This window comes from Ornithorhynchus anatinus, chromosome 9, assembly GCF_004115215.2.
Source record: "Ornithorhynchus anatinus isolate Pmale09 chromosome 9, mOrnAna1.pri.v4, whole genome shotgun sequence".
Classification (NCBI taxonomy): domain Eukaryota; kingdom Metazoa; phylum Chordata; class Mammalia; order Monotremata; family Ornithorhynchidae; genus Ornithorhynchus; species Ornithorhynchus anatinus.
The window spans coordinates 18,642,365-18,656,209 of record NC_041736.1 but is presented as its reverse complement, the minus strand read 5'-3'; the positions used below and the strand labels follow the sequence as shown (position 1 = coordinate 18,656,209).

The following is a 13,845-nucleotide window of genomic DNA, read 5'->3' as shown; positions in this document are numbered from 1 at the left end:
TAGCGTAATTTCCTGACCCCTTCAACTTCCCTACAGCTTCTCTAAGACTCATAGAGGCTGTGCAGAGTATTTTTGCCTGATTACTAAGGAAGAAAGTGTTCGGCATGATATAATGCTCTAAAAATTCCTCCTAAGTAAGAGTTGTAACAAGTATGCAGGACTCAGTTGGGCTCTTTGACCTAAATTTTCAAGTGCGGGATGTGAAGGGTGTGTCTTCCGGGCTCAAGCAAAGAGAATACCTCGATTTTTAAAAAGAAAACAATGGTGTGTTTTCACTGGGAAAGGAAAGAAGCATGGTGAGCACTTCAGCTATATACTGTTTTGTATGTAGTAGGTACTGAGTCATAGCTTGAGAAGATAGGTTGAGAAGACTCATCTATGATGGGCTGAATGATCTAGCCAGCCCCTTGGCAGATTCAGCAATATTGTTCTTTCAGGTTAATTATCTTTTAAGGCTAGCCTCTTCTGGTTCCTTTGATTTGTCCTGAAGCACCCTGACTCTGTTCTGTGCCAATCCAGAGAAAGCCTTTTCTCTCCTTGTATGCACCAGATACAGTGCTGGGCAGGGAAAAGAGTAAATCCGAAAAGGAATAGTTCAATCTATTCGGCAGGCAGAGCATCCTGCTCTGAAATCAGTCTTTAGGAGAAATTGAGGATTTTAACTTAAAGGCCTTGTGTTTTGTACTAGCTCCAGGAGGCAATTTTCCTATGAAGGGACCATTTGTACAGAGTTTGAAAATATAATAATTATGATTACTATGGTACTTGTCAAGGGCTTACCTTGTGCCAAGCACTGTATTAAGTGCTAGGGTAGATACAAGGTAATCAGGTTGGACATAGCCTCTGACCCACATCAGGCTCACAGTCTAAGTAGGAGAGAGTAGGATTGAATCATCACTTTTCAGATGAGGAAACTGAGGCACAGAGAAATTAAGCAGTTTGCCCAAGGTCACACAGTAGACAACTGGGGAAGCCAGGATTAGAACCTGTGTCCTTTGACTCTCAGGCCTTTTCTCTTTCCACTGGACCACACTGCTAGTCAACAACTGTAACTTGTTGAAAATAAAGATATCTAATCCTTCCCACCATAAATATACCCCTGAATTTAGAAATTAGTCCCAGAATGCTTTATGTTCCAAATCCTATGTATCCATTATTTCCTCTTACCCAGGTGTGGAACACACTGTTTGTAGCAACTGAGGTCTGGCCTATTGAACTGGATGTTAGCCCTGAGCTGCAAAGTAATCTCTTCCACAGCTATCGGCTAGTTAGGCACAGACACGTAACACAGGTGGCAAAGACCTTGTACACCAGCCAGTTCTGCAGTCTGAACTGCTTAAGGGGACAAGTGTTTGGCATACTTGTCAGCCGTGTGACTGTGGGCAAGTCACTTAACTTCTCTGTGCCTCAGTTCCCTCATCTGTAAAATGGGGATTAAGACTGTGAGCCCCACGTGGGACAACCTGATTCCCCTGTGTTTACCCCAGCGCTTAGAACAGTGCTCTGCACATAGTAAGTGCTTAACAAATACCAACATTATTATATCAGAGAAGCAGCATGGGGTAGTGGCTAGAGCATGAGCCTGGAAGTCAGAAGGTCATGGATTCTAATCCCAGCTCCACCTCTTGTCTGCTGTATATCCTTGGGAAGTCACTTCTCTGTGCCTGGGTTACCTCATCTGTAAAATGGGGATTGAGACTGTGAGCCCCATGTGCGATAGGGACTGTGCCCAACATGATTTGCTTGTATCCACCCCGGTGCTGGATACAGTGCCTGGCACATACTAAGTGCTTAATAAATACCATCATCATTATTATTGTTGTTATATTTTCCTCCCTTGCCTTGAAGTGAGGTAAGGCTCAACAGGTCTTTCCCAAGTGATGGAGAGCACTCTTGGGACTTGGTACAATGCTCTGCACATAGTAAGTGCTCAATAAATACCATTGATTGATTGACTTGAGCCAGCTTGGGCTTGAGCCAGCTTGGGCTGCCTGTTCAGGGTATAACCTCAAACCACACGTGAGAGTCAGAGTTTTTTTGGTTTTTTATTTGTTGTGTGAGTGGGGTAAGGAGTAGCATTGCTAGATGTGGGAAAAGAGAGTGAGTATTTTGAGGAGAGATAAGCAGTTTTGCAGGCAGTAGGTCTTTATCAAAAAATTTTTCAGCCCAAGATGATCATGCTAGAATGAATGGACAGTATATTGGGTCAGGCCTTGAAAGGAGATGATGTGACATTAGCTAAGTCCTCTAAAAACTCCATGCAAAGTTCAGTTGAAACTAGAGTGGCCATTGATGAGACTAAAGAATTCCAGACACCCCTCTGGGATATTTTGGAGGTGGTTTGTTTTGTTTTGTTTTTATGGTGTTTGTTAAGTGCTTACTATATCCCAGGCTCTGTACTAAGTGCTTGGGTAGCTTACCAGATTGGACATGCCCCATGTCCTACATGGGGCTCACAGTCTTAATTCCCATTTTACAGATGAAGTAACTCACTGAAGTTCACACCGCAGGCAAGTGGCAGAGCTGAGATTAGAACCCAAGGCCTTCTGACTCCCAGGCCCCTGCTCTACCATTAGGCCACGCTGCTTCTTCCGCTAAAATGTCCTGTGTGAATAAAAAAATCTGCGTGGGCACTTCACAGCGGGCTGTATCCCTGTCCACTTGCCTGTGGCACTCAGTAGTCTGCATGAACACTACTGACAAGGATAAGAAAGTGTGAGTTCCACTACACAGATCTCTGTCCCGATTAGCAGTTCCTTCGCCAGATTCTTGGCTGTTGTCAAGGATGAGAGACTTAGGGTGGTACACACTGGGTGCCAGTTAGCCACCAGGACACCTCCAGAGCTTCCCTCTAGTGTCCTAAGCGAGGGTTGACGTGGGCCCCCCTGAACAGCCTCAGTCCTGACAGCTATTGAGGGGCTAGGGGAGGGTCCTGGCTGGTCTTTTTCTGGTCTTTCTGGCCTCTTCTTTCTGGTCTTTCTCCAGACCAGATGCCCATTTCATTCAATAGTATTTATTGAGCACTTACTGTGTGCACTGTATTAAGCGCTTGATTTCAGATACCGAAGGGTTATCCTCCCTGCCCACCTCCCCTCCACATTCCAGCAGGTGTCTGGGTGACGTGAATCTTAGGGGAGGGGGATCATTGCTCCACCCTTAGGGTTCGGGCTGGTAGGAACTGGTCAGCCCGCCTTCAGTTGCCTCCCCACTACAGTTGTGTCTTTTCCTCTAGATCTGGCTATATACGAGAAATGCCCCAATTTAAAAACAGGCTCAGGGTGACGAGAATGATTGGGAAACGAGCCAGTTTCATTGGGTGTAGGGTTAAGTGGCATGAAGCAAGAGAGATGATTTTATCACCAGCTTCTGGCCAGTAAGAACGGGGTTTAGGTGCATGAGGAAGTAAAAATGTCACATGCACCCCATACAGGAAGCAAACTAGAAGATAGCAGAGGAACTTTAGAGCTCGGTCCTATCCAGTGGATTAAAGCACAGGTTAGTGTGTTTTCTGAAAAATATCTTACAGCTGCTCTAAAAGTTTATTAACTGTCATTCATTAACCTGCCTTCAGCTACTATTGCAGTAAGAAAAATGTGAACTTGCTTTCCGTGACAGGACTAGTGAATTTAACTTGTAACTACAAGTGGTAAGAGGAACAGGCATTGAGCCATTATTGTGAAAACAGAATCCTCCTAGCTGTTTACTTCCCTGTTTAAATTGCTGTACTCTCTGAAATAAGAAAACTCGAGTTAATAAAATAAATAATTTCTTGAGATTCAGTTCTAAAATTACAAAAATCACAAAGCTTAACAAGGATGTCTTCTCTTTAAAGTAATATTTACTTGTTAAATAATGCTAGCAGAAGTGGTGATTGGGTAAAGTAGAAAATCCTTTTTTTAATTAATTTTTTAAAAAAACCTTCGCCCCCACCCCCTGCAAGCCCCTCAATTTTTTTTAACTGCTTTCTCTTTCTTCACTCCCCTCTTTTTTCAGGTCCCATTCAGGGTATCACTCTGGGGCCAAAAAATAAACTACCTAAATACAAGATGGGAAACTCAAGGTAGGGTTAACAAGGTCGTACATTAGCACTATAGCTTTGAAGTTTTCGGCTAATCCCAGGATACAGAAATAGGAGCTTGGTCTATGTGCCCTGGTCACTGTACTGCTCGGCACTGGTCAGGGCTCACTAGAATTTTCACACTAGGTCACAGTTTAAACAGGTATGGAAAATTTGGAATTCAGAAAACCATAGTGATGATTAAAACCCTGGAAAATGGGACCTATGAGGGAAAAGTTAAAGGAACAGGGATGATTTATCCTGGTAGTTGATGAGCAGTAGAATAAGTGTGTGTGTGGAGGGCTCTGACATACAGGAAGGTGACTGGTCTCTTCTGTCGTCTCTGAGCGCTGGACAAGAGGAAACGGGTCTAAACCGCCACATGAGAGACTGAGGCAAACGAAACTTCCTGGAACAAGCAGGTTGCTGAACTTTGGGCTAGTGGAAAAGCACAGGCCTGGGAGCCAGTGGACCTGAGTTCCGATTCTGGCTCTGCCACTTACTTGCCATGTGATGTTGGACAAGTCACTTAACTTCTTGATGCTTCAGTTTCATCTGGAAAATGGAGTTTAAATGCCTGTTCTCCTTCCTGCTTAGACTGTGAGCTCCAAGACTGTTAGTCCAATCTGATTGTGCTGCATTTACCTCAGTGTTTGGCACATAGTAAGTACTTAACAAATAGCATGATTATTAGTAATAGCAGTAGTATTACTTTGGAATAGGTTCACAAGTGGCATTTGGAGTCTTCTTGTATGTGCATGTTTGAATACAGGACGAGTGCTCCTGTGTGATTCAGATGTGAGGTGGGGAGAGATGCCTGGGTGACCTTTCAAAGCCCTGACCAGTTCTGTGGTGCTACAGATGCTTCCCCCGCCCTGACATTTTCTGCAAGATGGTGCAAATTTGGGAGATTTGTTTATAGTAATCAGGACAAAGCTAAAAGACTGAAATCTTTACTTGACATGTTTCCCAATAGAGTCCTAGGAGTGCCACATGGGTTTTTAGTTTTTACTCTCAGGTTGTGAAAGAAAATGGGCAGTAGGGTGAAGGATGGGTTTGAGGCACGCTCTAACCCGAAAGTTCGTCCCTCTAGACTATAAGCGCACTGTGGGCAGGGAACATGTCGACCAACTCTGTTGTATTGTACTCTCTCAGGTGCTTAGTACAGTGATTTGCCCCCAGTAAGCACTCAAATACCAATGATTGATTAACAGATTGATGTGCAGTGGGGTGGAGGAGGAGGGGAGGAAGGCGGCCTGCCCGCCCAGAGTTTATGCTGCCGTGGGAGGCAGTGGATAGGCTAATGTGGCACACGGCATACGTGGTGTAAAGCCAAATATGGCATGCAGCAGAACTGCCTCTTGTTACACAAGATATCTGGCCCGGAGCTATGTGGGCACTGCATGCAACTCGTGAGTTGTGGTTTGGTTACCCCCATAAAAGAAATCTCTGAACGAGAAAAAAGATAGTAATGTTCAGCATGAAAGCACACATATTTTCAGCCCTGCATTGCTCAGGCTCTATTAACTACACTAAATATGAAGTGCTTAGTACAGTGCTGTGCACACAGTAAGTTCTCAGTGAATACCATCAAAATACAATGGAATGAACTACATGCTCCAATGCAAGAATGAGTGAATGGAACTCTTTATTTTCAGACTCTTTCCAGGTGAGTGCTGGGGTAATGTTTAACATCTGAAATGAATCCTTTTTTAAAAAAGAATGATCCTGACCTGATTGCAACTTGCATTTCCTTCCTTCCTTTCCCCTCCCTACCACATCCCTCCCCTCCAGACATTCTGGGTAGTGGAACATGGGCCTGAGAGTCAGAAGGACCTAGGTTCTAATCCCAGCTCTGCCACTTGTCTGCTGTGTAACTTGGGCAAGTCACTTCACTTCTCTGTGCCTCACCTCATCTGCAAAATGGAATAGACTGTGAGCCTCATGTGGTACATGGACTGTGTCCCACTTGATTAGCTTGTATCTACCCTAGCGGTTAGTACAGTGCCTGGCACATAGTAAGCACTTTTAAAAAAAAACCCACTTCCCTCCCATTCTGCTGTCCTTGTGGGCTTCTTTCAGGGTTATTTGGAATGCTTTGGTGTTTCCAAAATTCACCCTAAGCAGCTGAACTGACAGTTTGCTAGAACCTCTGGGAGCCAGTCTTGAGAGGATAGGGCTCTGGGAAAGCAGGAGCAGCAGCAGCCAGATGAAATGAAGACAAGGAGAAGTGGTAGGAACCAGGGATCCGTGCCAGCCAAAGTCAAGATTTTACAGAGAAATTATAAAATATAAGGCAGGAAAAGGATTCGGAAGGAGAGAAGAGGCAGAAAAGGGAAAGGAAGAATGAGATTGTTACATTTAAGGAATGATGGGTTTTCTGCAAAAGATGCACGGCATTGTTCACACCTTCTCATAAAGGGATGCTCTGTAACTTCTGAAAGTATGGCATGGATTCTCTGAGTAGGGATTATCAACCGAGCCTCAGCTCTGGCACACGTTCTGTTCCCTGTCTTCTTCCAGATTTCACCCGAACCACCTGTTGGTGCTTGAGATTCCACAGTCATTTAATGATGTTAGGGAGTGTGTATGCCCTTAGAGTAATAACAATAGTAATCGTATTATTATGCCAAGCACTGGACTAAGGGCTAAGGTAAATACAAGCTATTCAAGTGATGCTCTGTGGCCTAGTGAAAAGAATCAGAGGGCCAGGGTTCCAATCCCAGCTCTGCCACTGGTCTGCTTTGTGACCTTGGGCATACATCACATTGCTTCTCTGTGCCTCAGTTTCCTCATCTGTGAAGTGGGTATTCAATACCTGTTCTTATTCAATATCTGTTCTTTAGACTATGAGCCCCATGTGGGACAGGTTTATCTTATATCTGTCCTGGCTCTTAGTACAATGTTTGGCACATGGTGAGTGCTTAACAAATGCCATTATTAATATCATTATTATTTTTGTCATTTTTTGTTGTTGGTATCAGGTCAGACCCAGTCCCTGTTCTTCCGGGGACTCAAAGTTCATTCATTCAATAGTATTTATTGAGCGCTTACTATGTGCAGAGCACTGTACTAAGCGCTTGGGATGAACAAGTCGGCAACAGATAGAGACAGTCCCTGCCATTCGACGGGCTTACAGTCTAATCGGGGGAGACGGACAGACAAGAGCAATGGCAATAAACAGAGTCAAGGGGAAGAACATCTCGTAAAAACAATGGCAACTAAATAGAATCAAGGCGATGTACAATTCATTAACAAAATAAATAGGGTAACGAAAATATATACAGTTGAGCAGACGGGTACAGTGCTGTGGGGATGGGAAGGGAGAGGTGGAGGAGCAGAGGGAAAAGGGGAAAATGAGGCTTTAGCTGCGGAGAGGTAAAGGGGGGATGGCAGAGGGAGTAGAGGGGGAAGAGGAGCTCAGTCTGGGAATGCCTCTTGGAGGGGTGATTTTTAAGTAGGGTTTTGAAGAGGGAAAGAGAATCAGTTTGGCGGAGGTGAGGAGGGAGGGAGTTCCAGGACCGCGGGAGGACGTGACCCAGGGGTCGACGGCGGGATAGGTGAGACCGAGGGACGGTGAGGAAAGTCTAACACAGTGCAAAATACACTATGTTTCAGAGGGAGAAAGTGGACCTCCGTGCAAACCCTGATGGCCTAAAAAAAAAATTGAAAGGAAAATGAGCAATTCTAGGGAATTATGTGTCTTTTTCACAACACAGTGCCTAGGTGGTTGCCCTAGAAAAGTAGAGTCAGCAAGACTGAGCCAGGGACATGTGAGCTTCTCAAAGAAAGAAACCTGAATGTACACACGGTAGCAAAATTGTTATCATTGCCATCCCTACTCTCATTAGGAAAAGGGAACAGTTAATTTTTTTCAAAATCCACTGTGCTACTACAGCTGCATTTTTAGTGCCATACTGGGAAACCTCCTCTAGCCCATCTCTAGCCCAGGGAAAGGGGTTCAGTGTTTATTTAAATGGCTTCTAAGTGCAGGACCATGGAGGGACAGGCTTTTTCCTGACCCAGAATCTTTGATGGTGGTGGTAATAATAATAATTATAATATTTGTTTAGCACATTTTTTTGGTGCCAAACAGGGTAAACACAGAATAATCAGATCAAGCACAAACCCTTTCTGACATGGGGCTAAGAGTCTAGGGGAGAGGGAGAACAGATATTGAATCTAACACTTAAGGCAGTGCTCTGCACACAGTAAATGCTCAATAAATACAATTGAATAAATATGATTGAATGATGATGAGGAAACTGAGATGCAGAAAAGTTAAGTGACTTGTCCAAGGTCACACCACAGACACGTGGCAGAACCACAGTTTCCTGACTCCAATCCTGGGGTCTTCCCTAGGGCACGCTGTTCCTCCAGGAAGGAAAGAATATCAGATATTTACTGTTTTTGATAGAGAGGAGATGTGCATATGTTGCATGGGGAGAAGGAGGAGGGAAAGACAAATGAGGTTTAGTTTTTGTTCTGGGTAGTTCTGCAGTGACTGAACAAAACCTTTGGCAATATAAAGCATTTTAGACTTCACCTTGATACCACTGACTAAAACTAGTCTCCATAGGGGAACCAGCTTCTCTAATTGTTTTTGGTATTTGTTAATGTAATGCATAATTTGTTGATGTATTTTGTTCCTTGTGTTTCTGTCACCAGTTCCTCCCTCCCTGCCCCTCAATCTCTCTTTTAAATTGTGGGTCAAACTGATGGTTAAGGAATGGTATAACAGTTCCCTGTATTAAGGTACAGTGATTTGCACAAAGCAAGCGCTCAACAAATGCAGTTAAATAATAATCGATCTTTCCTCACAGATATTTATTGACATCTGTATAGTTAAAAAATGTTAGTATTTAATCTCAAAAAAGACCAGACATGTTAAATACCCCTCCTTGTTCCATTGAAATATGAAGACCATCAGAGTTGTCTAGGAGACTTAGTGTTTATTTAAGGGTAAGAAGTGCTAACAGAAATTTGGCCAGTGGATACAAAGTCAAAGCAGCATGACCCAGTGGTTAGAAGACGGGCTGGCAGTGAGAAAGACCTGGGTCCTAATCCTGCCTCTGCAATTTGCTGGCTGTGTGACCTCGGTTAAGTCACTTAACTTCTCTATGCCTCAGTCACTTCATCTGTAAAATGGGGATTAAGAATGTGAGCCCCATCTGGAACGCGGACTGTCCAACCTGAATAGCTTGTATCTTACCCCAGCCCTTAGTACAGTGCCTTACACATGGTAAGGGCTTAACAAATACCATTTAAAAAAAAGCAGGGGGGAATGTGAGCAACAAGTCAGTGATTAGAGAGATGAGGAAGAGGCACTATCTTATGCTGTTCGCTCCCCAGACTGTAAACTTTTGTGAGCAGGAAATGTGTCTGTTTATTGTTGTATTGTACTCTCCCAAGGGCTTAGTACAGTGCTCTGCACACAGTAAGTGATCAATAAATATGAATGAATGAAAGAATACTCTCAGTTTATGTTCCCAACCGAGCAACGAAGGCAGTGAGCAAGTACCTGGACTAGGGGGCAGCACAGTGCTGAGTGCATGTGCCATCTTCGCCCATATTAGAGTCAGAGCTGGGACAAAAACTCAAATATCTCAATTCTCGGAACAGGGTGCTTTCCATTGGAAGGCCGGTTTAAAAGAACTAGAGAAGCGATGGGAAGTGGGTGTGAGTGTGTGGTAAAGAGATGGAGAAGACTAAATCGAGGAAAGATGGGCCTCTGGTGTGTGGTAGGACCTTTTGTGGTGCCACAAAATAGATTCAAAGACTAGTTGCCCTTAAGTTAGTGCCCCAAACTTGTGCCATTGCCAGTGGGAGGTTTCTATATGCAGACAGTAAACATTATCATTTCTTTGGGATAATTAAAGGCTAGCAGTACAGATTGTATAACTATGGCAGGTACTCAGGGAAGTGCTAGATTGTCTGCTTTGATAATTTTGGTTATGAATTAAGTTTCTTTGTACTTGTGTTTGTGTCTGAGTCTTAAAACACATCATTTCCCCAGTTTCCACATGATATCGGTTTGTAGTGGTAAGGTCTGGCTGGAGTTTTGGAGCAAAGAATCTTTATTTAAGTGGAATTTCTCTTTTGGAAAGAAAAAAACTTTTTTTTTTTGTGTCTGGGCTCACCAGACCAGTGTGTCATCGGGTCCGATGGTGCTCAATATAAAAGAATGTTCCTTGGCCCACTCAGTAGCTGGTCAGGAGAGTATACGTTGTTAATAAGTGAAATGGCACTCTTCGAAGGAATCACAAATTCAGTGAAGGGGAAAAATCCTTCTGTTTGAAGTATTTCTGTCCAACACAACCTGTCCATGTCCAGGAAGGCTCAGGGCCTGTTGCTGAGCACAACCTTTGCAGGAGCCTAATATCTAGAAAAAGAAAGAGACCAAAGTAGGTCTGTTGAAAGAGGCAGTGTGGTCTAATAGCTAGAGCATGGGCCTGTGAGCCAGAAGGATCTGGGTTCTAATCCTGGCTCCACCACTTGCCTGCTGCTGACCTTGCACAAGTCACTTAGCTTCTCTGTGCCCCAGTTCCCTTATATGTAAAATGTGGATTAAGACTGTGAGCCCTGGGTGGAATAGGGACGGTGTCCAAACCGATTTGCTTGTACCTACCTCAGTGCTTAGTACAGTGCCTGGCACATTAAAAAGCACTTAACTAATTCAACAGTTATTATTATCGTTTTTTCACGGCTGTGTGTACGCATGCAAATTATCCAGGGGCTTGAGGTTCTGCCTATTATCTATGTATTTCCAGCAGATTCTTTTATCCAGAAAATTCAGACAGTTGAAGCCAAACAGATTTTAATGTCTCACTTATCCAGAAAATTGCAAATGTAGAATTAGGTTTGGGGTTTAGGAGGATGCAGATATTCATCTAGGCCCTAACATTTAGTGTTTGGAGACAATCGTGATACCACTTTAAAAGTGTTCAAGGATGCAGGGCTGCTGTGGCCTAGTAAAAAGAGCACAGATTTGGGAGTCAGAGGACCTGGGTTCTAATCCCAGCTCTGCCGCTTGCCTGCTGTGTGCCTCAGTTACCTCAGCTGTAAAATGGGGATTAAAACTGAGCTCTACGTGGGACAGGTAATGTGCCTAAACTGATTAGCTTGCATCTATGTCATTGTTTAGTACAGTGAGTAAGTAAGCATTCAACAAGTTCCATTAAAAAAAAATGACAACTTGCTAACAGACAACCCTACTTGGGTTTGGCTTTGAGGATTTTTTCTGCTCCACAGCTCTTATGTAAATATCATTATACTATACTATTTCTCCTCTCTGTAATTTATTTTAATGTCTGTCTCCCCCTGAAAACTATTCGTTCTTGGTGATCAGACTACACTTCTACCAACTCTGTTGCACTGTGCTTTCCCAAATTCTTTGTATAGCTCTCTGCACACAGTAAGCACTCAATGAATATCATTGATCAATTTTGTCACCTAGAAAACATTTGGGGGTGATGTGGCAGGATTGGTGGGGTTTTGCCTCCTCATTCTTGCCTTCCTCCTGATTTTTTGTTGCCTTGCATCTGTCCTCCCACCCTCACTCCAACCTTCTTGGATTTTAGGGACTTCCCTCAAGCCACCAGGTCAGCGGAGGAGTGGGGGAATAGGGCCCTGTGGTTGGGAACAGTCTATAATTCTGTCTGTCAATCAAGTAGAGTAATATCAAGGTTCCCAGAGTGGGCCCGCCTTTGGGACTAGTTGTATGGCTCCCTGCCATTGTTGGCTTTTTCTGGAAGTTTTAATCCCTAAGAACATGTGGTAGGTTCTTAGCAAGAAGATTTTGGTGTAGATTTTGAGCAGAAACAAAATATTCCCAAGATTTCCAAAAAAAAAACCTGTCCCATGCCAACATGCCTACTGAACGGGATTACTTTATCACTGGGTATTTCCAGGGCTCAAGTCCAGCGGAAGACTCTATCAAGTCTTCTTCTGGGAGAGACATAAGCAGGAGGAGGAGATGGAACTGGAGCAGAATTTGGGTGGGGGACCAGCCATTCCTACTGTCACCTTCTCTCCAGGAATGTCACAGGGTTTGTGGAGTGGGCAGAGAAGTGCCAGTGACAGGGTGGCCACCTAGCACACCACACTGGAAAAAAGACCATGTGCCCTCTGCCCCATCTCCAAGCCATGGATTGGGACTTGAGAGCCCAGCTCCCTTCCCAACTATCCTATGACACCTTGATAGGTACCCTACAGGACCTCAGCAGCAGGAACCCCATCAGCCTTGGTTCAGAGACAGGGAATGGGTCAACCTACTCTACTGTATCGTACTCGTTCAAGCAGTGCTGGGCACACAGGAAGCACTCAATAAATGTCATTCACTGATTGATTTGTACATCTAGGCAGCATGGCATAGTGGATAGAGAACGGCCCTGGGAGTCAGAAGGTCATGAGTTGTAATCCCTGGCCCTGGGTTCTAATCCCAGCTCTGCCACTGATCTGCTGCATGACCTTGGGCAAGTCACTTCTCTTTGCCTCAGTTACTTCATCTGTAAAATGGGGATTGAGACTGGGAGCCCCACATGGGATAGGGACTGTAACCAGAGAGCGATATGCTTGTATCCACTCCAGTGCTTAATAGAGTGCCTGGCACATAGTAAGCGCTAAACAATTACCACAGTTATTAATATTATTATTAGGCCCTCTATCTGCTGCCCAGGAGTGTTTCTTATTTCTCCCCCTCACCCACCATCCCCAGAAACTCTGGGGAGGGGGAAAAGAGGTGGGGTGAGAAGGTTGACTGTGTTCCCAGCCTCTAATCCCAGCTTTCAAAGGATATCAAGGAGAGAGGAAATCCAGGCACCTCAGCCCCAAATTGGTGATTTATCTAACAGCAAAAAATGTGTCATTACACCTCTGCTCCAGATTATCCCTGCCCAGATGGCATTTGTACCCTGTCATTCACCATGTCCTGCTTGGGGTATTTCTGAATCATTACTCGGCCTGGTTCATTCGTAAAATGAGTCAGAGATATTTGTCTTGGTGGAGGTTAAGAACAGGCCGAAATTTTCCGTTTCAGTGCTCATCTACTTGTGAGTACAGGATAATCTTCTGACAGACTGTGGTAGAGAATGAATTGTGGAGATAGAATAATTCAGGAACAGATTAAATTGTGGAAACACTCTCCTTGCTTTTCATTGTTTATTGATGCAGATCCTCCTCATTTAAAAAAAGGATTTGAACCAAATTTCCACAATAGCCTTTCAGCTGCCAACACACTTGAGACATTTCTGACCCAAGAGAAACGTTTTTGATAAATTCCTAGTCCTGGCACTGACAGGGTAGTGAGTCTCTGAAATATACTTAAGGATGTTATGTGAACAACAGTTTTGCAGCATTGTGAGATCAGAAAGGTGTCTTTTGCTTACATTGGGACAAGTAACAGAAGATTCTGTTAAAGGTATTGAGCCCAGTTTTGTCCCCCGCACAGGACATCAAGCAGTGCTGCTGACATTGAAATTGTATTCATGGGTGTGAATGTGACATTGAGAATGCCTTGTCCACTCCAGGGAGGGGTGAGAGTAAGTGTCATTACCTCCCACTCATCCCACCACCACCTTAAGCACAGCACAACGCAACTACAGGGTGATCTTATTCTTGCTTTTATTAGGAGGCAGACACAACTCCCAGTAATAATAATGGTGGTTTTTAAGTACTTACTCTGTGCCAAGCTCTGTACTAAAATCAAGATAAGCAAGTGAGAGTCAGACCCTGTCCCTCATTCAGAGTAGGCGGGGAACAGATGAGGAAACTGAGACTCAGGGGAGTTA

At 44.1% G+C, this 13,845-nt stretch overlaps 1 protein-coding gene across 6 annotated transcripts in view; it reads left to right on the top strand.

The window, feature by feature from the left end:
* The window catches only part of WIPF1 (WAS/WASL interacting protein family member 1), a 103,742-nt gene that overhangs the window by 31,987 nt on the left and 57,910 nt on the right, over nucleotides 1-13,845 (top strand). The window contains exon 1 of one of the 6 annotated variants that reach the window (XM_007671258.4): nucleotides 3,428-3,495. The exons of the other annotated variants lie outside the window; for them this stretch is intronic. The gene's annotated coding sequence lies outside the window, so the exon portion shown is untranslated. Of the gene's footprint in view, nucleotides 1-3,427; nucleotides 3,496-13,845 lie in introns of those variants that run through there. 6 annotated transcript variants of the gene reach the window in all.